We start from the raw sequence: 24,292 nt of genomic DNA, 5'->3' as shown, positions 1-24,292 counted from the left end.
CAGAGTGGTGGCTCTTCCTAGTTTACTCTTTGTGTTCCATGCTCTTGTGTTCTTCTAAGAAAAATGTGGGCTGCTCTTGAAAGTTATGTAATTATCACCTTTTTTTTTTTTTTTTTTTTGAGACAGGGTCTTGCTTTATTGCCCAGGCTGGAGTGCAGTGGCACGATCTTGGCTCACTGCAACCTCCGCCTCCCGGGTTCAAGTGATTCTTCTGCCTCCACTCACTGGGTGGCTGGTATTACAAGCATGTGCCACCACACTCGGCTAATTTTTGTATTTTTAGTAGAGATGGGGTTTTACCATGTTGGCCAGGCTGGTCTCAAACTCCTGACCTCATGATCCACCCTCCTTGGACTCCCAAAGTGCTGGGATTACAGGCATGAGCCACCACATCCAGCTATATAACCATATTCTAAATAAGAAATGGTTGGCTTGTGTGATGGTGTTGTGTGATGAGCTGGAGACAATATTTTAAGTGTCTTCTGTGGTATATGTGGGAGGGCCATTGAGGAGTGGGTTTCACTCCCTACCTGTGGGCAGGTGTCCCATCTAGGGCTCGGTCCTAGAGAACCTCTGGCCTGTAGGTTGTCTCTGTGGAACCCAGTGAAGCCAGCGTGAACCATGGTTAGCTCATCTGGAGGAGCCCTTATCCGTGTCATTAGAGAAATTATTCGATTTCCCCAGCATTCACTCTATTTGGTTATTTTCTGTCATTCTCTTTTTGTCCTTCTATACCATACATATTTATGCCAAAGCTGTAACTTCTCAACATAAAGTCATTTAAACCATGTGCATGTTTACTATGTGCCAAGCTGTATTCTAAAATAAATATTCTTTATTTAAAAAAAAAAAAAAAGACAGAAGTGGGGATTGAGCGATATGTCTACAAGCTGCCTTTGACCACAAGAAGCCAGGAGAGAGGCATGGAACAGATGCTCCCTCAGAGCCTCCAGAAGAATCAACCCCACCAGCCTCTTGATTTCGGACTTCAGGTCTCCAGAACTGTGAGAGAATACATTCCAGTTGTTTTAAGCCACCCAATATGTGGCAATTTGTTATTGCAGTCCCAGGGGACTGATACAGAAAGGAAGTACAAACCAGGCATGCTTTCTTGTAAAAAATCAGTAAAGACACGTGATCAAAAAAAGCTTGCAGTTGAGAACGTGAACTTCAGGGCAGCTTCCCTATCCACTCTCTCCCTGCTGCTCATGAAATCAAATCAGCTTCCCTCACCTTCCCCCCTCTCAGTTGCCCATTCTGGTAGTTACACTTGAGCCCCAGGTTTCCTATGAAAAGGTACAGCCTTAAAATGAAGGGTTTAAGTAATCCAAATATTGTCCTATAAAAGGGGGAACAACTTATTCTGGGTGACTTTTGAGGACAGAGTGGAGACCAAAGAGTAAAAGAGAGGAAAGCAAATCTCCACTCTGCTTGTAGAATTTTTGGACAAGCACAACTGGTTCATGGTGAGAGGGATGCCTGGCATGCATGCCTCTAATGAAAGCTGGTCTTGGGGGCATCATAAGGAAGTTAGGGGGATTTCATCTTTCTGCCATCATCAAAAGAATTTCTATTCAAAAAGGAAAATAAACTGGATGGTCACAGGGCCCTCTTCCATCTGAAAGCTGACTATGTGATTCTGAGTCAGAATAGTTTTCATCAATACAGAGGCGGTGCGGTTCTGAAGAGGTTGAGGGAGACAGTGACTGTCTCATAGGCCAGACTCAGATGAGACACTGACATGGACCATATATGGATGGGACACTGATGCGGACCTTATACAGATGGGACACTGACGCAGACCATGTACAGAGAGGACACTGACACAGACTGTATACGGATGAGACCCTGATGCAGACCGTATACGATGGGACACTGATGCGGACCGCATACAGACGGGACACTAACGCGGACCTTATATGGATGGGACACTGATGTGGACTGTATACACATGGGATGCCAACACGGACTGTATACAACACGGACCATATATGAATGGGACACTGACACAGACCATATACAGGTGGGACACTGACATGGACTAGATGCAGGTAAGAATCAGGGTCTGCTGGGCCCTGACCTCCAGAAGACATAGCCCTCTTTCTGTAACACATGACCGTGCCCCTAGCCTTGGCTGATCAGAGTCTCAACTGTTTTGACTAATACGGAGAGTACCCACAGAGCTGCGGGGGCTACAGCAGAAAGTTGGTTGGATAACTGGGACCACCAGTTATAGCCATGTGCAAGTTAAATTTAGAGGGGAGCAGGAAATATGAGTAAACAAACAAACAAAAAAAGCCAGGAAAGAGCAGAAAGAAACAGACTTCCAGTGCTCTGCTTCTTTATTTCTGCATATCAAACTACTCTGAAACTTAGTGGCTCAAAACAACAACTTTTTCTGCTGGGGTTACAGGTGGCTCACACCTGTAACCCCAGCACTTTGGGAGGCCGAGGCGGGCAGATCACCTGAGATCAGGAGTTCAAGACCAGCCCGGCCAACATGGCCAAACCCTGTCTCTACTAAAAATACAAAAGTTAGCCAGGCGTGGTGGTGCGCGCCTGTAATCCCAGCTACTTTAGAGGCTGAGGCAGGAGAATCGCTTGAACCTGGGAGGCAGAGGTTGCAGTGAGCCGAGATTGTGCCACTGCACTCCAGCCTTTGTGACAGAGCAAGACCCCATCTCAAACAAAACCATTTCCTTCTGTTTCATGAATGTGTGGGTTAGGAATTCAGACAAGGCTCAGCAGGGTGAGTCTTCTATTCTACACGGAATAGCAGAAGTCACTGCATCATAGTCAGCTGGCAGAAGGGCTGGTGCAGCGTCTCCATGATGACTTCATTCACGTCTGGCACCATGGCAGGGACAGCTGAAAGGCCTGGCTCAGCTGAGGCTGTAAACCAGAGTGCCTCCCTGTGGTCTTTCCAACCTGGCCTCTACTCCAGGGTAGCTGGACTTCTTATGAGATGGGTCAGGGCTCCAAGAGCCAGTGTTTCAGTGAACAAAGTAGAAGTTGCATGGCCTTGTAAGGCCCAGCCTTAGAAGTCACATGGCATCACTTCTGAGATACTCTACTTGTTGAAGCAGTCATAAGCCCATCCAGATTCCAGAGGCAGCGCTATAGGTCCCACTTCTCTATGAGAGGAGGGTCAAATAATTTGTGACCATGATTTGAAACCATCATCCATCCAGAGAGAAAAAAGAGATAGGAAGAGTTGCTTTCTACTTCACAATTCTCATGAGATAGCCTCATCCTTAAAAAGAAACCCTCTTGGCCAGGCGCAATGGCTCACCCCTATAATCCCAGCACTTTGAAAGGCCAAGGCAGGCAGATGACCTGAGGTCAGGAGTTCGAGACCAGCTTGACCAACATGGAGAAATCCCATCTCTACTAAAAATACAAAATCAGCCGGGCATAGTGGCACATGCCTGTAATTCCAGCTACTCAGGAGGCTGAGGCAGGAGAATCACTTGAACCCAGGAGGAAGAGGTTGTGTAGTGAGCCAAGATCGCACCATTGCACTCCAGCCTGGGCAACAAGAGTGAAACTCTGTCTCAAAAAATAATAAGAATAATAATAAATCCTCTTTTTGCTTGGCTAACGTGAGTAGGTGTCTGTTCCTGCAACGAAAGTAGTCCTATTATGGGCAAAATTCTGTCTCTCAAATATTTATATATTGAAGACCTAACCTCTAGTACTTCAAAACGGAACTATATTTGGGGATAGGGTGTTTAAAGAGGTTAAGTCAAAATGAGCTCATTAGCATGGGCTTTTATCTAATATAATCAGTGTTCTTATAAGAGAGGAAATTTAGGATGGGCACAATGGTTCATATGTGTAATCCCAGTACTTTGGGAGGCTGACGCAGGAGGATCACTTGAGCCCAGAAGTTTGAGACCAGCCTGGGCAACATAATGAGACCTTGTCTCTTTACAAAAAAAGAAAAAGGAAAAAAAAAAACCATTACCTCGGTGGGATCCCAGCTGCTTGAGAGGCTGAGGTGCAAGGATTGCTTGAGCTGGGGAGTGGGGAGGTTGAGGCACCACTGCACTCCAGCCTGGAAGACAACAACAACAAAAAAAGGAAATTTAAACACAGATAGGAACAGAGGGAAGACCATGTGAAGACATGGGGAGAAGAAGATGGCCATCTACTAGCCAAAGAAAGAGGTCCCAGCAGAAGCTGCCCCTGCCCACACTTTGACTTTGTACTTCCAGCTCCCAGAACTATGACAAATTAATTTCTGTTGTTTAAGCCACCCAGTCTGTGGTCCTTTTGCTATGGCAGCCCTAGCACACTAATACAAGCCCTGACTAAACAAATGTGCCCAGTGTATGAATCTTGGTGCTAATACAAGCAATGGGGAGTCTGGCCCTGCAAGCCTACTAGTTAGAGCAGGGTATGGCCCAAGCCCCGGTAGCTCCAGTGTGCTGCAAGGCATGAAGTATTCTCTTGGCACGGGTTGGCTGCCTCTTCAGTGTGCATCCACTGGAATCAGGACATGTGGAATAGGTGATTCATTTCTTCCATCTCCACTCCTGGCAAATAAAAGCATTTACTATTACCTCTACAAAGGCAGCAGCATGTTCTTCTTTGCAAAAACGAATACACTGTCCTGGTTCGGCTTTCTTACAAACACAGACATGTGAGTGAGAATGTGCATGCATGTGCATACACACACACACGTGCACACACACACTAGCCTTCTATGTCTATGTTCCCTTTCTAACATACTTTCTTCCCTTTTCCATCACCAATGCTCAGCAACCGGGAGTCAAGACACCTCGGTTTGGTCCCAGTTATACTAAATTTGACTTAATTTTCCTAGATTTCTGTTTGTTCAGCTTTAAAATGAAAGGATTGGCCCATCAGTGATTTCTAAGATGACTTTTCACACTTAAGACTCATGGCTCTGCCATCTCAACACAGTGAAGGTGCACTAGGCTAGCATTAGGGCAGCGAGGGTTCTGCTGCTTATTAGCCATGAGCAGTTCACTTCACTTCTCCCAGCCTCAATTTCCTCCACTGTGAAATGTACTTAATGGTGTCCAGCCGGGCGCGGTGGCTCAAGCCTGTAATCCCAGCACTTTGGGAGGCCGAGATGGGCGGATCACGAGGTCAGGAGATCGAGAGACGATCCCGGCTAACACGGTGAAACCCCGTCTCTACTAAAAAATACAAAAAAACTAGCCGGGCGAGGTGGCGGGCGCCTGTAGTCCCAGCTACTCAGGAAGCTGAGGCAGGAGAATGGCGTAAACCCGGGAGGCGGAGCTTGCAGTGAGCCGAGATCCGGCCACTGCACTCCAGCCTGGGTGACAGAGCAAGACTCCGTCTCAAAAAAAAAAAAAAAAAAATGGTGTCCAGGGCCTCTCTGACAGTCTGGACCCAAGACCTACTCTTTATCCTGTAAATTCACTTTCCAGACCCTAAGTGTTCTTTATCTTCTTGTCTTGAACAAAACTATCTCCCTTGCCATCTTGAGCCCTCTCCTTTTCCCCTCATTGCTTTGCTCTATTGACCCCCCAGTACCTACCCAACATTTATCAAGTGAGGGTCCTGCTCCCATTTTTGGTCTCCATCCTAAGTCAACCCATGCATCACCCTGGCCTCAGTCAATGACCTTGAATCCCCTCCATTTCAACGCCCCTCTCCCACAATCACAGTCACAACCCTCCAATGCCCACCTCTGAAGTCTCCCCATCAACACTTCCCTCCTAGCCACAGTAGCCATCATCCTCTCATATTTCCTTTTCACTAACTCCTACAAAGCCCATCCTTTGCCTTAATTAAGACCCCCTTTTTCCTGCATGCTAATTTCCTTCCCTTCCTTGCTGGCCTATAGGTCCTTATTACTCGTTTAAACCACTCTCCTGCTGTCGCTGTCAACCCCTCGCCACCTTGTCCCCTGGTCACATGTAACCCATCAAGCCTTGCAGCTTTGTAGTCAATCCAACAATGAACCTTCTCCATTCCCAGCTCTGGACACCAGAATTTCACTAGAGAGAGACCAGTCAACTGTGTGGACACATGCCAACACAAATGAATGGCCTCCAACAAGCAGCTGGTGCCCAACAGAGACTGACTATCCTCCCAACTGTCCCCACCAGCCCTTCTTCTACCCCACCCCCAGCCCCACACGGTGCCTTCCAAATCTCCTCCCAGGAACTTCAGGCCCCCAGCCTGGGAAGCTGACCATCTCACTCTCATGGGATGAGCTCGCCTCCTACTTTGAAGAGAAAATAGAGGCAATCAGGAAAGGACGCCCTCATCTTCCTGCCACTCCACCTACAACTGTGCACATGTGCACCGTCCTTCCTGCCTTCCCTCCTGCTGCATGAAAACGGTGCTTCTCCACCTGTCAAGGGCTAATCCTACCTCCTGTGCCCAGGATTCCACCCCACCCCTTTCTCCCTAAGTCCTTATGCCACCAAGAAGCACCACTCCCTCTACTCTATCTGTGTCCTTTCCCCCAACCATAGGCACCTTTGTCTCAGCACTTATGCTCAGTCATGTCTCTTCTTTCTGGAAAAAAAGAAAGTCCTAGACCTTCGTCCTTGACCTTAGTAGCAACCTATTTCCCCCCTTACCTTCCTGGCTGATAGACCTGAAAGTCAGAACCAGTCTGCGATTTCTTCCTTATTTGCCACTTACGGATTTTAAATGTGAAAATATTTTAGGGCTTTTTCTTCCAGTTAATATAAGGGCTTATGCTCATCATTTATTTACAAAAGAGTCAAACAATGCGGGAACATTAAAAAACCAAAGTCGGAATTTCTTCTGCAGAGAGAACGAGGTTTTGCATGATGCTGCACGACTTGCTCTCAGGCTCTGTCTGTTCACAGATACGTGCATGTGCCGAGCTCTACACAGATGGGTCCCCAGTCAGTGGGTCATCCTGTAACCTGCCTTTCTCACTACACAACAGGCTGTGGGTGTCTTTCCATGTCAACAAATGTGGAACTATATCATTATTGATGGCTACTAGCATCCTGTTTTATAGACTTACCATGATTTACTGAACTCGTCCCTGTTGATGGGGGTTTAAGTTTGTCATTTACACTTCCCCACCCAATTCTCGTTCCTGTCAAGTAAAAGAGAAACTCATTTTAAGCATTCAAGAGAATCTGTCAGGATTCAATTGCAGAAGGCACAGACACCTCTCTTCTCTCTTGCTCTCTCCCACGCTCTCCACTTGAATGGTCTCCCATCTCTGCTTTTTCCTGAGCATCACTTAATTCTTCCTGCTCCTCCACACAGCGCCCACTGCTCCTCACCACAGGCCCTGGCCTATCAAGTCCACGCACATACAAAATCATGGCTCCTGAGTCTACGCAGCCTTTACATTTGCTCCCCAGTGAACACACTGTTCACTCTTAACTCTGATGCAGATCAGCCTTTGCCTCCACCGTCTTCTTGGATGGGTGGCAAAGGTTACATCCATTCCAGCAGGACTCAGGGAAGGTGCAAACACACACACACACACACACACACACACACACACACCACTGCCAGTGGCAGCAGCATCCAAAGAGAACCTCAGAGAAGGTCTAGGGACAAGACCCTTACCTACTGACTATGGCAATGTGACCACAGTGGCTCCACCATGGCCTGGCAGCCATGGGGACTGGCGGTGAGGACATCAGCTCTAGTATCTCACAGACCTGGGTTTAATCTCCTTCCTACTCTCTGATCTCAAGAAAGCCACACAAGGGCTCTGAGCCTGCTTCCCTATCTGTAAAATGTGGATAACACTCGCTGACTTGCAGGGTTCTTCTGAGGGGCCACCATTGCAGTGATTTGCTGGCACGGGTGCTTGGGCAGGGAGGAACAAATGGCAGCTGCCATCACTCTCAAAACTGTGGTGGATGTGGACTATTCCGCCTCCCAGGGAAAAGGTCACAGAGGAGCAGAAGATTCAGGAACCTGCCAGCTGGGCTGGACAAACTGGAGTCTAAGTAATGACAAGAATAGAGGCCACCATGTGTTGAGTGCCCAGGACTTGATTAACTTATTTCTCACATAAACCCCCATGAGGCACCAATTAGGAAATAGAAACCGCTCTGAGTCCTTAAAATAGAGGGAACTTAGTGCGCGGAATTGGCTTTCTTGGTGACAGAAGAGCAAAGAAGCCAAATAAGGATAGTGAGAGGGCCCAGAGATGAGCCATAGGAAGAAGGCACCATCCCTGCCCCTAGGCACAGCTGGGCATTTGGCTCTGGGGTCACCCGGAAGCTGGAATCACAGCATCCCTGTCCAGCAGAAGCCAGAGTCCTGAAGGAAAAGCAACTGCTTCTAGAAAGTAGGCCCAAGGCAGAGAGAGAGAGAGAAGAAACCCTCTGGTTTTTCTCTTACTCTACCCCCCAACCTCCTGCCAATGCCTCCTACTGGCAAAACTCTGCTGGAGACCAGATGTCACAGGAGCCTGCAAACACAGCCTCCCCCACCCCCACCACCACCACCACTTCGATGCAGAGCAGGGAAAAGGCATAGAACGGATATCAAAGCAAATAGGCCCAGGACCAGCACAGGCACCTTTCTCATCCCCACTCACACATGAAGAAGCACAGAAAAGTTAAGCAACTTGCCCAAGATCAAACAGCTGACCTTGGAGTGGGAATGTGAACCCAAGCAGCCTGTCCCCTGAGCCCATGAGCTCAACTGCAATGCTACAGCACCTCCCCTAGCGCTGTCTCACAGCTCTCGGCTTTCTCTTACTTTTCTCAGTCTTTCATCCTTTCTCTTTTTTTCTTTCTTTCTTTCTTTCTGGCACAGACAGCAGTGCTGGGGCAGGCACAGGCCTTTGGGGTTTCAGCTTCAGCTTTGTTACTGATGATCTGGGTAAAGTTACTTAATCTGGTCCATCAACATGTATTTATTGAGTACGTACTACACGTTTTCCAAGCCTCTGTTTTCTCATCTGGACAATGAGTATAATGATATAAGGTAGCCAAGCAGAGACAGCAAGGTGACTGCATACAGCATTATTACATTTGTTCCAAAAAATGCTGCTTCTCCCACTCTTCCCTCTTTCTGGCCTTTTTGTTCCTGCAAAGCTTTAGGTTTTCCTTGCCAGACTCACTGCTCATCTCTGCTGGTGGTTCTTGGAGTAGATGTCACTGGCTCCTATTGGAGCTAATCCCCCAGAGAAGCAACACACCCCCTACCCGTGTCACCTCCTGCCCTCCAGGCCAGCTCTACCTCTGTCAGCACCTCAGTGCCCCAAACTGGAAAGTGGGTTGAGGGGATAATGCCCAGCTGTCTCCCAGCTTGGCCACAAGGATGAGGAAGGGGGTGCGGACAGAGGAGCAAGAGGGAAACTCACAATTTGGAAGTGTGAAAAAGCATTTAAAATATTTAATAGCATGAGCAATACCAGTAATAGCTTTGGGCAGCAGAATTTGGTGTTTGTTTACTTTCCCTGCTCCCAGACGTCCCGCTGCTTTGTACAGGAAGGAAATAAATAGATGCTGGGCACATTCATGCAGAATCCATCAGCCAGGCAGAGTGATGTGATCTGTTCTTAGAACAAGTCACGGTGAGAAGACATGGCCAGCCGGTCTGAGCCCCCACACCACATGCTCCCCAACACCCCCACCGTGCACCCCACATACCTACTCTCACCTGCCTCTGGCCTCCCTGCAGCCCTGATGTCAGGGACCCAGGAGTTTGTTTCGGAAGCCATGTATATCCCATATGCCCAGTGTATAGTCCCCTGCACCCGCAGGGGAAGCCCATCCTGCCTGCCAGCTTGTATGAGATAGCGAAATTGGAAAGACCACTATGTCTTCTACAAGCACTGCAGCCCTGGCAAGATCTGTTACCCTGAGCCTCAGCCTCCTCCTCTGCAAAACAGAGAAAGAAGCACTTGGTGGGTTGTAGGAAACAGAAGATGCAGGGTAGGGTGGGTTTGAAGAGAACTTCATGAAGGAACTGTTTATGGAAGTGGAAGCAGGGCTAAGGGACCCAATGTGGGATGTTGAGACACCCAAGGACTAGATAATGTAAAGCTGTTACCTCCCCCAGGGCTGAGAGACCAGGCAAGAGCTGGTGACAGAGAGGGCCCCACCACTAAGAGCTATCACTGTGAGAGACACAGAGCTGTGGCACAGAGCGGGCAGAAGGGAAACACCCCAAACTCTCTTCTCGCCCTCTGATTTCCTGATATTATCTCCCCTTGGACAAGCCCAAAAGGAAACCACAGGGCAAGCTAGCCCAGTTAATGTGGTCTGTAAGGGTCCAGCCTCCCTTGCATAAAAGGAAGGGCAAAGCATGGATCTGGAAGGGGAACAGCCATCACACCCTCTCAAAGCACGTCTGTTAAGTGAAACACTTGGCACAGTGCCTGCCCATAGTAAGCACTCAGTGCATTCTGGTTCCTGTTGTCATCATTATCAATTACATTCTTTGTCTGGCATGAAAACTGCCCCCTCCCTACAGCTCTGTTCTTCCGTCCCCTCTTCCTCCATTCTAGGGAATTAACTGGGATATCCCTTTGAGGCAGGAGAATAGGGTCTGGAAACAGGGAGCCTTCACTTCAGCCTCTGATTGGTCATGGGCCAATTCTTCATTTGCATAGGGCTGATTGGTCATGGGCCAAGTCTTCATTTGCATAGGGTGTAACTCTACTTCAGCCTCCAACAGGGTGAAACCAATAGGAAATCTCTAAAAGGTACTTAAAGATTTTGCAACTCGTGCTGCTGAGCTGCTCGCTTGAGCCCGCTCCCACTCTGTGGAGTGTATTTTCACATCAGTAAATCTGTGCTTTTGTTGCTTCACTCTTTTGTTGCTTTGTTTGTGCATTTTGTCCAATTCTTTGTTCAATGCACCAAGAACCTGGATGATTCATAGTCAAGACCCTCCACTGGTAATACCTTGTCTTCTTAGGGAGGAAAAATAAAGATGACAACATTCAGCTCCATTCTAATGATCAAATCTCATCTCTAGTCTCACTTTACAGAGTTTATTAGGGTGCTAGGGACAAAGGCAACTGAGACACCAACTCCTCCTTTATCCTCACCAAAGCCTTACTTAGAACCCTTTGCTCAGAATTGATTCCATTTGATTTGTCAAGGAATCAAGGAAACCATTCGGCATTGACTGGGCCCCTGTGCTGTGCCCTGCACATTCTATGCTCATACCTGACTCAGCTTAGTAGTTAAGGGCATTTGCTTTGGAGCCAGGCCAATCTTGGGCCATCTAGTAAACTTCTATAGCCTCAGTTTCCTCCCTGCCAAAATAAACCTGCTGCCACCCTGCAAGCTGCTGTAAGGATAGTTGGAGAAGGCCTGGCACAGAGAAGACCTTCCGTAACCTCTTGGTGCAGGTGTGACAGATGAAGAAACGAGCACCAGAATACAAAAGGGATTTCCCCCGGACCCACACTAGCAAGCTGCTCTTGAACCCAGTTTTGCCTTGGCCCAAAGCCGGTGGCTTTCTGCTCTGCACCCCACACTGTCTCTCGCAGTCGACTTATCCCCATCAGCAGATAGGTGCGGTGTTTCAAAGAAACCAAAAACATTTTCTTCCTTCTTTGTTTGAGAACATATTCTGTGTTTTTATTTTTCTGGGAATTATTTCTTTGTTGTTATGGACAGATGGGAACGTGTGTGTGCAGCCATTGGCCTCTGTGGATGGCAGCTGTGGACGCAGCTCAGAAAAACATAGGGTAGCAGGAGGGAAGATTTCTGCTTCTTCAGAGAGGCAAATCCAAGCAAAGAAACGGAGGGGCTGACCTCAGCCTGTTCTTTGGAGTTTTCTTTTATTGATTTTTTTAGGTTTTTCATTTTTTGTTTTTGAGATGTACTCTGGCTCTGTCGCCCAGGCTGGAGTGCAGTGGCACAATCTCGGCTCACTACAACCTCTGCCTCCCGGGTTCAAGCGATTCTCCTGCCTCAGCCTCCCAAGTAGCTGGGATTACAGGCACTTTCCAACAAGCCTTGCTAGTTTTTTTTTTTTTTTAGTAGAGACGGGTTTTCTGTATGTTGCCCAGACTGGTCTCGAACTCCTGACCTCAAGTGATCCATCCGCCTTGGCCTCCCAAAGTGCTGGGATTACAGGTGGGAGCCACCGCGCCCGGTCTGGTTTTTTCTTTTATTGAAATGGCCAGCCTTGGGTTTTGAGTCAGGACTCTGGGAACCCCAGCCCTATTCCTGGCCCACCAGGAACCCAAAGCTGCCCACTTTCCCAGGTCCCAGATCTAGAAAGTAGATCCTTTTCTCTCTTGAAAGGCTGTGGGGTGAAGTCAAGTCATCCAAAAGTCCGGGATCCAGGAAGTCCATGTTGTGGGTGGTTCCAAAATGAACTTTGGAGTCAGCTAGACTTGGGTGTGAGTCCTGATGTGAACTTTATTCTATGGGACCTTGGGCAAGTTTCTTCATCCTTCTGGTCCTCAGTTTCCCCATCTGTGAAATAGGAGTATTAAGGTATAACTCCCGGTGTCATTAGGAGGGTGCAGTGAAGTCAGGGTTTAGGGGAGACTTCACACTGCTGGGAGGTGCATTTAGGGACAGGGCCTCAGGGAGCGAAAGCCATCCTCTCCTGCCACTCAGGCCAGGGCTGCCAAGAGCAGCTTCCCAGGGCTCTTTAGGCCGAGGCCAGGCTCCTGTCTGTCGGCCTCAAGTCTGAGGGCCCTTCTCGCCTGGGTTTCCTGTTGTCCTCTTTTACTCTTTTTAAAGAAAAGAAAAGAAGCATCCTTCCTCTGGAGACCTTTGTCCTGAAGCTAGCCGGGAATGCTAGAGACAGTCAGTCCATGCTGAGTGTGTTGAGCCACTTTCTGGGTTTAAAAAAATATATTATTGTTTACCTAACAGTTCTTCTGTGAGAAATGGGTGTCTGTTCCTTTAAACAGAGCACAGGGCAGACAGAGTGGCTCCGGGGTTGTTTGCAGCAGAGAGGAGGGGGAGGGAGAAGGAAGGCATCCTGTTGTTGAGTAGAAATGAGAGAGAAGCCAATGGACAGACAGACAGACAGCAGAGGGAGAGGTCAGCAGAGACCCAAGCAGTGGAGCTCAGCTGTTTTTGTTTTTGTTTTCTATGAAAAATTTGCTTTGAAAAAGCAAATTTTTTTGCTTTTCTTTCTGAAAGAAAGAAAAAAATTTACAATTTTTTTTCTTTTGGCCTGTATTTTGCCAGTCTAACCCAAGATACTACTGGTTTTCTTAAGACCAGGGAATCTTTTTCACCTGAACTTTGCTGGGGGATGACATTTCAACGTAAAGAAAAATAAAAAAAAAGGTCCTGGCAGTCTCAACTCATTAAACTTTGTGCAGAAGATGTTGTGAGCTTTTCCTAAATTCAACACTTGGGAATAGAAATCAGGAATAATCCATCTTAATATTTACTGAATGGCCATGCTTTTCCTACATTATCTCCAATCATCCCAACATCCCTGCCAGAGAGGTTTATGTATCCCTATTTTACAGATATGGAAACTGAGGCAAAGGCAGATTAAGAGCGTGCCCAAGATTAGGAAGATACATAGGAGGCAAGTCGTGGGCTGAGGTTTCACCTCCTTTGTGAACACAACAGCAGGTCCAGCGGGGCACGAAAGGGGAGAGGAGAGAGACAGCGTGGACTTCCTGGCTGTGTGATTTGCCAGCCTCTAGTATAAATACTTCTAGCAACCCCTTGGCTCTTTAGGGTTCTCCAGCAACAAGGAACAAGCCCAAGATTGTAAACTCCCAAGAGTAGGTCTAATTCAACCACCACCATTGTCAGCAACATTACAGAGCATTTTAAAAATTTAAGAGATGTTTTGTCAATTGCCACATCAGACTGTGTGACTCTCCTGCTGACATTTAGGAGGTGGCCCCCGAGCTCCTGCATGATTTGGTCTCTGCCTCCTCCAGTCCCGTCTCCTTGCTCACTATGCTCTCCATAAATCTCTCAGTTCCTCAAACATGATGCTACCGGCATCACCTGGGAGTAGGTTGGAAATTCAGTTCTGCCCCACTCCAGAAGTACTGAGACAGAGTCTGCCTTTTAATAAGGCCCCCAGGTGCACAGTGAAGTGTGAGAAGCACCACTCTTGCACATTTAGCTTTTCCACCTCGGGACCTTTGCACATGCAGCTCTCTGTCTAGAACACTCTTTTTTTTTTTTTTTTTTTTTTGAGACGGAGTCTCGCTCTGTAACCAGGCTGGAATGCAGTGGTGCAATCTCAGCTCACAGCAACCTCCACCCTCCCAGATTCAAGTGATTCTCCTGCCTCAGCCTCCCAAGTAGCTGGGACTACAGGCACGCATCACTACACTCAGCTAAGGTTTTTTTGTTTGGTTTTTTTTTTTTTGTATTTTTAGTAGAGACAGGATTTCACCATGTTGGCCAGGATGGTCTCCATCTCTTGACCTCATGATCTGCCCGCCTCGGCATCCCAAAGTGCTAGGATTACAGGCGTGAGCCACCACTCCCGGCCACGCTCCTTTTTTTAATCTTGAATTCTGACATTCATATGTCCTGAGCTCATTATGTCACTTCCTCTGAAAAGGCCCCCTTGACCTTCCAATGAAGTTATTTTTTCTTAAGAGTCCAGTTCTTTTCTTTCATAGCACCTATTGCAGTGTGTAATTACATACCGACTTACTGAACGTCTGTCTCCATGAAGGCTGAGGCCATGACTCACTTGCTTACCAAGGACATAGTAGAAACTGCACAGACACATGCCGAAGGAATAAGCATGGTGCTGTTTCTGTGCAGCATCAAAAGAGTTCACAGACAGAGTGCATTGGGTCTCTCTAGGCATTTGGTCTCTGCAGGCATTTTTATTCAGTTTCACCAAATATTCACTGAGTGCTATTATGTGTCCGGAGCTGGAGTCATACGTGTAAGGAGGCCTGGTGTGACAAAGTGGATCCCAGAATTTGGTGTAGTGACTCAGTTGTCTTGTTCAGTGGACAAGGTTGGGGGCTGAATGAAATAGCCCAGGAAGTGTACATTTCTGGTGATAACAGCAACGAACCCTCAGAAGGTGAGAAAGGAAATTAGCATTTCCTACTCCCCACATCTGGGCCAGGCACCTACATGGTTAGCAAGGGTCAAAGAGGGATTTCAAATCCACTAGAATAACATATGAATTGCTTAACTAAAACCCATGCCTTTTGCCTTTTAAGTAAGGTTAAGAATGCACACAGTTAAAAATAAGATAGTATAGAAGTGCTTCATCACTTGCCCCCCTTAGTTCCATACTCCAAAGATAACTACTTTTTATCTCTTTTATCTGTTTCTTCTGGTAGCTGATTTCAAATCTCTGAGTATTTTTATTTACTGTTTCTTGATTTGTTAATTTTAAAACATCAGGAAGCAAATTTCGCTGTTTTATATCACTCTCACCTCCTTTATTCTCCCCAAATAATTATATCACTATTATACTTGTAAATACAAGTTGATATGGTTTGACTGTGTCCCCATCCAAATCTCAACTTGAATTATATCTCCCAGAACTCCCACGTATTGTGGGAGGGACCCGGGGGAGGGGGTAATTGAATCATAGGGGCCAGTCTTTTTCCCGTGTTATTCTTGTGATAGTGAATAAGTCTCATGAGATCTGATGGGTTTATCAGGGGTTTCCACTTTTGCTTCTTCCTCATTTTCTTTTGCTGCTGCCATGTAAGAAGTGCCTAAGGCCTCCCCAGCCATGTGGAACTATAAGTCCAATCAAGCCTCTTTTTCCTCCCAGTCTCGGGTATGTCTTTATCAGCAGCGTGAAAACTGATTAATACAGTCAATTGGTACCAGTAGAGTGGGGCACTGCTGAAAAGATACTCGAAAACGTGGCAGCAACTTTGGAACTGGGTAACAGGCAGAGGTTGGAACAGTTTGGAGGGCTCAGAAGAAGACAGGAAAATGTGGGAAAGTTTGGAACTTCCTAGAGACTTGTTGATTGGCTTTGACCAAAAGCCTGATAATGATATGGACAATAAGGTTCAGGCTGAGGTGGTCTCAGATGGAGATGAGGAACTTGTTGGGAACTGGAGTAAAGGTGACTCTTGTTATGTTTTAGCAAAGAGACTGGTGGCATTTTGCCCCTACCCTGGAGATTTGTGAAAATTTGAACTTGAGAAAGATGATTTAGCGTATCTGGCAGAAGAAATTTCTAAACAGCAAAGCATTCAAGAGGTGACTTGGGTACTATTAAAGGCATTCCATTTTATAAGCGAAGCAGAGTTTAAAAGTTTTGAAAATTTGCAGCCTGACTATGTTATAGAAAAGAAAAACCCATTTTCTGGGAAGAAATTCAAACCAGCTCCAGAAATTTGTATAAATAGCAAGGAGCCTAATGTTAATCCCCAAGACCATGGAGAAAATGTCTCCAGGCCAGGTCACAGACCTTCACAGCAGCCCCTCCCATCACAGGCCCAGAGGCACAGGAGGAGAACGTGGTTTTGTGGGCCAGGCCCAAGGTTCCCATGCTGTGTGCAGCTTAGGGACTTGGTGCCCTGTGTCCTAGCCATCCAGCCATGGCTGAAAGGGGCCAACCATCAGCTCAGGCTGTGGCTTCAGAGGGTGGAAGCCCCAAGCCTTGACAGCTTCTATGTGGTGATGAGCTGCAGGTGCACAGATGTCAAGAACTGAGGTTTGGGAATCTTAACCTAGAATTCAGAAAATGTATGGAAATGCCTGGATACCCAGGCAAAAGTTTGCTGCAGGGGTGGGGACCTCAAGGAGAACCTTCCTAGGGCAGTGCGGAAGGGAAATGTGGGGTCAGAGCCCCCACAGAAACTTTCTACTGGGGCACTGCCTAGTGGAGCTGTGAGAAGAAGGCCATCATCCTCCAGACCCCAGAACGTAAATCCACTGACAGCTTGCACCATTTGCCTAGAAAAGCTGCAGACACTCAACACCAGCCTGTGAAAGCAGCCAGGACGGAGGCTGTACCCTGCAAAGCCACAGGAGCAGAGCTGCCCAAGACCATGGGAACCTACCTCTTGCATCTCCCTGGATGTGAGACCTGGAGTCAAAGGAGATCATTTTGAAGCTTTAAAATTTGACTGCCCCACTGAATTTCAGACTTGCATGGGCCCCATAACCCCTTTGTTTTGGCCAATTTCTCCCATTTGGGACAGCTGTATTTACTCAATTCCTATACCCCCATTGTATCTAGGAAGTAACTAGCTTGTTTTTGGTATTACAGGCTCATAGGCAGAAGGGACTTGCCTTGTCTCAGATGAGACTTTGGACTATGGACTTTTGGGTTAACGCTGAAATGCATTAAGACTTTGGGGGACTGTTGTGAAGGCCTGATTGGTTTTAAAATGTAAGGACATGGGCCGGGCGCAGTGGCTTACACCTGTAATCCCAGCGCTTTGGGAGGCCAAGGCGGGCAGATCACGAGGTCAGGAGATCGAGACCATCCTGGCTAACATGGTGAAACCCCGTCTCTACTAAAAATACAAAAAATTAGCCAGGCATAGTGACGGGCACCTGTAGTCCCAGCTACTCGGGAGGCTGAGGCAGGAGAGTAGCGTGAACCCGGGAGGCGGAGCTTGCAGTGAGCCGAGATCACACCACTGCACTCCAGCCAGGGCGATAGAGTGAGGCCCCATTTCAAAAAAAAAAAGTAAGGACATGATATTTGGAGGATGCAGGGGCAGAATGATATGGTTTGGCTGTATTCCCACCTAAATCTCAACTTGAATTGTATCTCCCAGAATTCCCTGAGCCTCAGTTTCCTCATCAGCAAATGGGAATAACCCTTACCACATAGGAATGTTGTGAGGGTCAAATAAAATAATGGTAAGGCACAATAGAAATGTTTATTGTTATGGGAAAGTGAAAGTTTACAGCAGCAGACAGGAGGGGTAACTGGGAAGGCAATGAATTGGAAAGGCCTTTTTCAGCATTTTGAAAATAATTAGATAGGCCTGCTCCATGCTAGATTCCCACCATCTCTGGTTCAAACATCAGCAACATGAATTCTCATGTCTCTGAGCAGTATAATAATACCTTACATTTACATAGCGTGTTAGGCTTGCAACATGCTTTCTCATGCATTATCTTACTGGATTTGAGTCTTCCAATATCCCTGAGAGGCAAGGAGTACCAGCATTCAAATTTCCATTTTACAGACAAGGAAATTAAGAGTCAGCATGATGCAAACATGCAAAGTCATAGAGCTAGGAAGCTCTGGGACCAAGCTCTAGTAGAACTGGAACCAAATCCAAACCTTCTGAGACAGGAAGCTTGTCACTGCCCTGCACTATGATGCCAAGAAAGGACATCTCAGGGCCAAGTGTGGTGGCTCATGCCTGTAATCCCAGCATTTTGGGGGGCCAAAGCAGGAGGATCACTTGAGCTTAGGAGCATGAGACCTGCCTGGGCAAATAGGGAGACTCCATCTTTACAAAAAATATAAAAAATTAATCAGGCATGGTGGGGCACACCTGTGATCCCAGCTACTTGGGAGGCTGAGGTGGGGGGGTCATTTGGGTCTGGGAGGTTGAGGTTGCAATAAGCGTCAGTAGTGCTACTGCACTCCAGCCTGGGTGACAGAGAGAGACCCTGTCTCCCAAAAAGAAGAAGGAAGGAAAGAACGAGGGAAGGAAGGAAGGAAGGAAGGAAGGAAGGAAGGAAGGAAGGAAGGAAGGAAGGAAGGAAGGAAGGGAGGGAGGGAGGGAGGGAGGGAGGGAGGGAGGGAGGGAGGGAGGGAGGGAGGGAGGGGAGAGAGAAAGAAAGAGAAAGAAAAGAAAAGAAAGAGAAAAGAGAAAGAAAAAAGAAAAGGAGGAGGGAGAAGAGGAAGGAAGGAAGGAAGGAAGGGAGGGAGGGAGGGAGGGAGGAAGGAAGGAAGGAAGGAAGGAAGGAGAGAGAAACTTATGTGTATGCAAAGGTTACTGGGAACAAGTGAGTACACTCATACACCTTCCTGGACTTGGGATGTCTTAATCCAGAGATGGCTAGCTGGAGACCCACTGGGTCAATCAGCATGCCAGAGTTTTGTTCAATAGTAGCTCAGTGTTCTCAGAAGTGCTGTATGTGTCACCATTCAGACATACCTAAACACAGTGGATGCTACCCCATGTAATCTCTCCACCTCTGTGCTTCTGTCACTCACACAAGGTTCCAGGCCTTAGAAAGGAGCATCTATTGGCTGAGCCTAGAAAGGGCACCTGTGCCTGAGCTGTCAGGAGCAAAGATAAAGAGGTATTTCTTATTCACCTTCCACAATGGGAAGCAAGATCCTCCATCCCAGGCCCCCCTGTGTGACTGTGTATTACACAAAGGTAGACTAAAGAGGGTGCATAGGGGCTGAAACCTAGCCTACCTCTGCTCTTCGAGTCCTGTGTCCTGGCCCAGGGCTTGGTACATGGAGCTTGTACTGAATTTTAGGCTCCAGCTACCCTCTCGGCTGAGCACTCCTGTGCAGTGTACAACCTGCAGAAGCAAACATGGCAGCCCTGTTTCCTCAGAAGAGCTGGCAACGCTAGATGCCACTCCCACATGGCAACAATTGGAGGGAGCCCAGTCATAGCTTTCCTTCTGGGACAGGGCACACACTCCCGCATCACCACACTCCCCACCATGCCTACCTCATTTGTTTGTGTCACCTGCCAGTCCCCTAAGGTAATTGAGTTTATGACCCTGTCTGAAACAATAAATTTTGTTATATTGGTTTATCCAGGTAATTAGTTTCATGGTCTATTTCTGAATGGCATTTTTCTTTCCCACCCAACCCCCTTTTCCAGCAGTCCTAGTTAATCTATTTATTTTTACTCTACCTTTTTCTAAAAATACATACAATACAACAAGATTTTTTAAAAGTCAGACTCCTGGTAATCTCTGGAATGTGGGAAAAGCACTCTTACCACAAAGTTATATTAAGAAGTTTAATTATCAGAAAATTACTGTATAATAAATATATCAAACATTAAGTATGTACACTGTATATGTACACGGCGAATTCCTGGGCAACCTCAGTCTATAAACCCATTCACCTCACCCACAACCTCAACCGACTCTTTATTCCTCTTCTTTGGCTGGCATGGGAGACTTTGAGGTACACTTGCTTCTGTATTTATAGCCTCCCACCTTTTCCAGGACCCACTAGGTATGCTGAGTTTTCCAGGCAGTCATGAGAACTTTGTCAGCTCATCCCAAAGTTTATGATCATTTCTCCTTTCTGTTGGTATCAGCCCACTCCCAAATTGTTTGCCATTTACTTTTTTACTTCCTATCTTTAAAGAAGCCATGGGACTCATGGTTGCTATTGCGGGCTGTCTCAGTCAGCCACCACCGCGTAACAAACAACCACAAACAGCACAGTGCCATATAACAGGAGGTATTTCTCACCCATTTGCCTGAAGGTCACATGGGGTGGCTTCGCTTCAGGCCACAGGTCTACAGGGCACCTGGGGCAGCTTTGTTCCAAATACCTCTCATCCTACTGGACTCATATCATATTTTTCTCGTGGCAATGGGAGAAGTGCAAGACAGCAAGCTCTACAGCGCAAGCACATTTCAACTCCTGCTCATGTCACCTCCATTAACATCTCATTTGCAAAAACAAGTAAAATGGCAAGGCCCAAAGTCAAGGACAGGGAAGTGTGTGTGCCCCCTAGAGATAGGTAGAAGAGGAGGGAGTGAATATTTACAGACAATGGCCACTCTTTGCCCTTTTGGTCACAAATATTCACTTCTTTCCCACATGCAAAATACACTCACTGCATCCCTAGGACGCTCCAAAAATCTTATCCAACACTGGTATTGAGCTGGAAATCCATGTTCCATGCCAGATCTCACTGAGGCTCCTCTTGATTTGATAAGGACCTAAAAAATCAAAAAGACAAGTTGTTTTCCATAGGTACCCAGGTACGGTGGAACAGGTGTAGAATCACAAAAACACTGCTACTTGGAAAGAAAAGGAACGAGAGTCACTCAGCACTGGCTGGGCTGCAGCAATTCTGATGTTCTCCTGGGAATTTTTGGCCAGGTCCTCCTAATCCAGGAGTTGAGAATTTTCCTTGGTTGGGCCCCTGTTCCACACTCAGTCCTTTCTTCTGTGGGTTCTTGGCTCTGCCCTGTGAGAGATTTTCTCTTACCATCAGCCTTGATCACTTCGAGAGAGCACATCGGAGAATATGACAATGACTATCCTCTCAGTCTGCTTCCTGTCTATAAGAAGGTGGGGCCCCAGAAATGTGTTTTCATCTCCAACAGTTTCATTTTCTTTTAGACAAGCCTGGTGGTAGTTTTGACAGTAAACTCTCTCAAAAATTTTGTGGGTTTTCTGTGCATTTGATTCCATTCAACTCCAGGCACCAAAAGCACAAAATCCACAATTTCTTGGAGACATGCTTCTTTCTCTCTAGACTCACACCCTTAATTTTTCTATGAGTTCTTTTGTCCAGCTGAAAGGGTACACTGGACACTTGTGCCTTCAGAGGAGCTGCATCTTAGTGGATATCAGCATCAAAAACTTTAAGGAAAGCTAGTGCAATTGAGCAAAAAGTTTTAGTGATTTTCCTTGTGGCCAAAGGAAAACGTAATGAGACACACAATTAAAATATGCATCCTAGTTTGTTAATTGAGGCACCTTTTTTCCTAGGGACCATCAAGCACAGTAAGCAAGATAAAATTCAGATGCAGAAAACTTCCTACAGTGAAGACAATGTCCCACAGGCCCAAGAACTCAATGATTACCTTGGGATTAAAAAGAAGGGTCTTGCCGGGCGCGGTGGCTCACGCCTGTAATCACAGCACTTTGGGAGGCCAAGGCAGGCAGATCACGAGGTCAGGAGATTGACACCATCCTGGCTAACACAGTGAAACCCCGTCTCTACTAAAAACACAAAAAATTAGCCAGGCATGGTGATGAGTGCCTGTAGTCCCAGCTACTCAGGAGGCTGAGGCAGGAGAATGCAGTGAGCTGAGATCGCGCCACTGTACTCCAGCTTGGGTGACAAAGTGAGACTCCGTCTCACACACACACACACACACACACAAAAGGGCCTTTCAGAGTTCATGAGAACCTCAAGCTAAGGCTTTATATCCTAAAGGCAGCATTCTGTTTTGTGGGGGAGATTGGAACTTGGGATGAGGGAAAAAAGAGAAGGCATTTAAAGCATCTTCCAAGAGAGAAAAACTCAAGATTTACCCAAATGTTTCTTATTTTATTTTTCAAGCTGCAAAAAGCTGAGGAGAATCATAAAATTAATTAGCTTAGTTAACTAGAGAGCAAGGAAGATGTATTATTTCAGTTTCATGACTTGTTAATTTGCAGGTGTTATCGTTTGTACTCTAATGACTTGGGGATATGACTTGGTCTGATGGCTGAGGCCTGATGCAGAGATTTGTTTTTTGAGTGTGTTAGGGAGCTAAGATCCTAGGTACTCCTACATCAGGTTTAGGGAATAGTCAACCACTCTGGCTCATGAGCAAGAGGCTGTAATGTCTCTTCCAGCCTGGAGGGGCAGGATGCCAGAAAAGGAGAGTTACTAGACTGGTAATAGAAAGTGTTTGAAAGAGGCTGGGCGTGGCTCACATCTGTGATCCCAACACTTTGGGAGGAAGAGGTGGCAGGACCACTTGAGCCCAGGAGTTTGAGACCAGCCTGGACAACATAGGGAGATCCTGTCTCTACAAAAAAATTTAAAATTAGCTGGGTGTGGTGGTGCATGCCTTTAATCCCAGCTACTCGGGAGGCTGAGGCAGGAGGATAGCTTGAGCCCAGGAGGTTGAAGCTGCAGTCAGCCAGAATCACTGCACTCCAGCCTGGGCAACAGAGTGAGATCCAGTCTCGAAAAAACAAAAAAGAAGAAAGAAAAGAAAAAAAGTTAAAAAAGAGAAGCTTCTTGTGTTAAAATTTTCCTTCACCATATGGAATGAGATTTGGTTCCTGGGACAGTCCATTCCCAAACTCACTGCCTATTTGGGGCCTTTGTAAAACAGTGCCAGCCCCTCCAGTTCAGTAGTTTATATTATTACATTTTGTTCTAGAAGCCAGGCTTCAAAGTTCTGGGGGCTGCTTTGTCAGAGTAGGACAGGGAGATGCGGACATCATATTTATGGCATATCTTTGTTTGGAATTTCAGAGAAGTGAACTCAGTTCAGAGCTACTTTGAATATGACACTATCCTCCTTAATTTGGCTCTGTTGGGCTTGAAGTGGAGGTGGGGGATCAGAGGAAGAAAGACAGGAGAGTTGACTGGATCCAAGAGGTTAAGTTTTAAAAGCACTTTGGAATTAATGTCACCAATACAAGGGGCAGTTTTGTCTCCTCAGCCTGTGTTCTGCCTGGCCCACGGCTGAGTGCTGAAGCCAGAATTTGGTCAAACTCTTTCCCAGATTCCCAGCTGGGTCTCCCCTGTCCTGGATTACTGGCATTTTCTCTACTTACTAAATGTGCTTTGTGATCTCAGCTAGTGGGAAGCAGAAAACCCACTGCTAAACAGGGAAGCAACTGAAAACCCAAAATGCCAGCGTGTCTAGTCAAGTACACGGTAAGGCACTACCCCGTTCATTCATTAATCTCTCCATTCACAAATATCTGTTTTCTGTCCATTGCAGTGTGAGGGCTTTCAGTTCTAGAAGTTTCATTCAGAACTGAAAAAGGATAACCAGTCGTGGTCAGAGTGGTTAGAATAAGGGAAAGTGCCTTCAATCTAGACAATGTGGTTGAGTGTAGCCTGGTAGCAGTGTCTCCATTAGATATCCCTCTCTAGCTGGGGTATCCTAAAGAGTGTCATGAAGAATGAGATGGAGCCAGTGGGTTAGTAAAACAATTAAAGAACAAAATGAAGAGCACTCTCAGCACTGGCCCCCAGGGAAGGTTACGAATTGGAATAGAGCACAGCAAGCCTCATCTAAACCTCGCCAAAGAGACCAACCCCAGGCCACTGCGGAACTCGGGGCGGCCTCCCTGCTGTGGGGCAGGCATCCTTGGCGGGCAAGGAAATCATCAAAGGCTCCAGCAGCAGGAACGCTCCAGCCATCAGACAGTGGAAGACAGATTTCCTCTAAAATGTGCCTTTAAAGGCAGCTCATTTGCCTTCATGGGCCCCGGGAAAGCCTAAGATAGGTGCCATCCAGGAAACCCAGACTCTTTAAGATCAACATGGTTTAATGCAGCATAAGAGCCTTAGGTCAGACCAAGAAATGACTTCCTGACTGTAAGGGCTTATTGGACCATGAAAGCAGACTCCTAGAGAGACTGTGAAATTGCCTTCAAAGTTTTTAGATTGTGTGTGTGTGTGTGTGTGTGTGGTGGGGAGGGGAGGCAGTGGATTGAGGGCCAGCCCAGAGACTGGTAGAGAGGTTTGATGAATTCTCAGGCCACTCCATCTCACCCCGGGAGGCACTTTCCA

At 46.9% G+C, this 24,292-nt stretch overlaps 1 long non-coding RNA gene across 1 annotated transcript; it reads right to left on the bottom strand.

The window, feature by feature from the left end:
- Positions 1-2,703: 2,703 nt before the first annotated feature.
- Positions 2,704-21,096, bottom strand: LOC106993987 (uncharacterized). The gene is made up of 5 exons (XR_013406480.1): positions 21,029-21,096; positions 20,652-20,756; positions 7,007-7,081; positions 3,968-4,057; positions 2,704-3,528 (listed from the first exon to the last, which is right to left on the bottom strand). It is a non-coding gene; the product is annotated as an uncharacterized LOC106993987 (long non-coding RNA).
- Between the last annotated feature and the right edge of the window lie 3,196 nt (positions 21,097-24,292).

This window comes from Macaca mulatta, chromosome 16 (genome assembly GCF_049350105.2).
Source record: "Macaca mulatta isolate MMU2019108-1 chromosome 16, T2T-MMU8v2.0, whole genome shotgun sequence".
Classification (NCBI taxonomy): domain Eukaryota; kingdom Metazoa; phylum Chordata; class Mammalia; order Primates; family Cercopithecidae; genus Macaca; species Macaca mulatta.
Note: the sequence above shows the minus strand (reverse complement) of the source record. Positions and strands in the feature narration are given on the sequence as shown.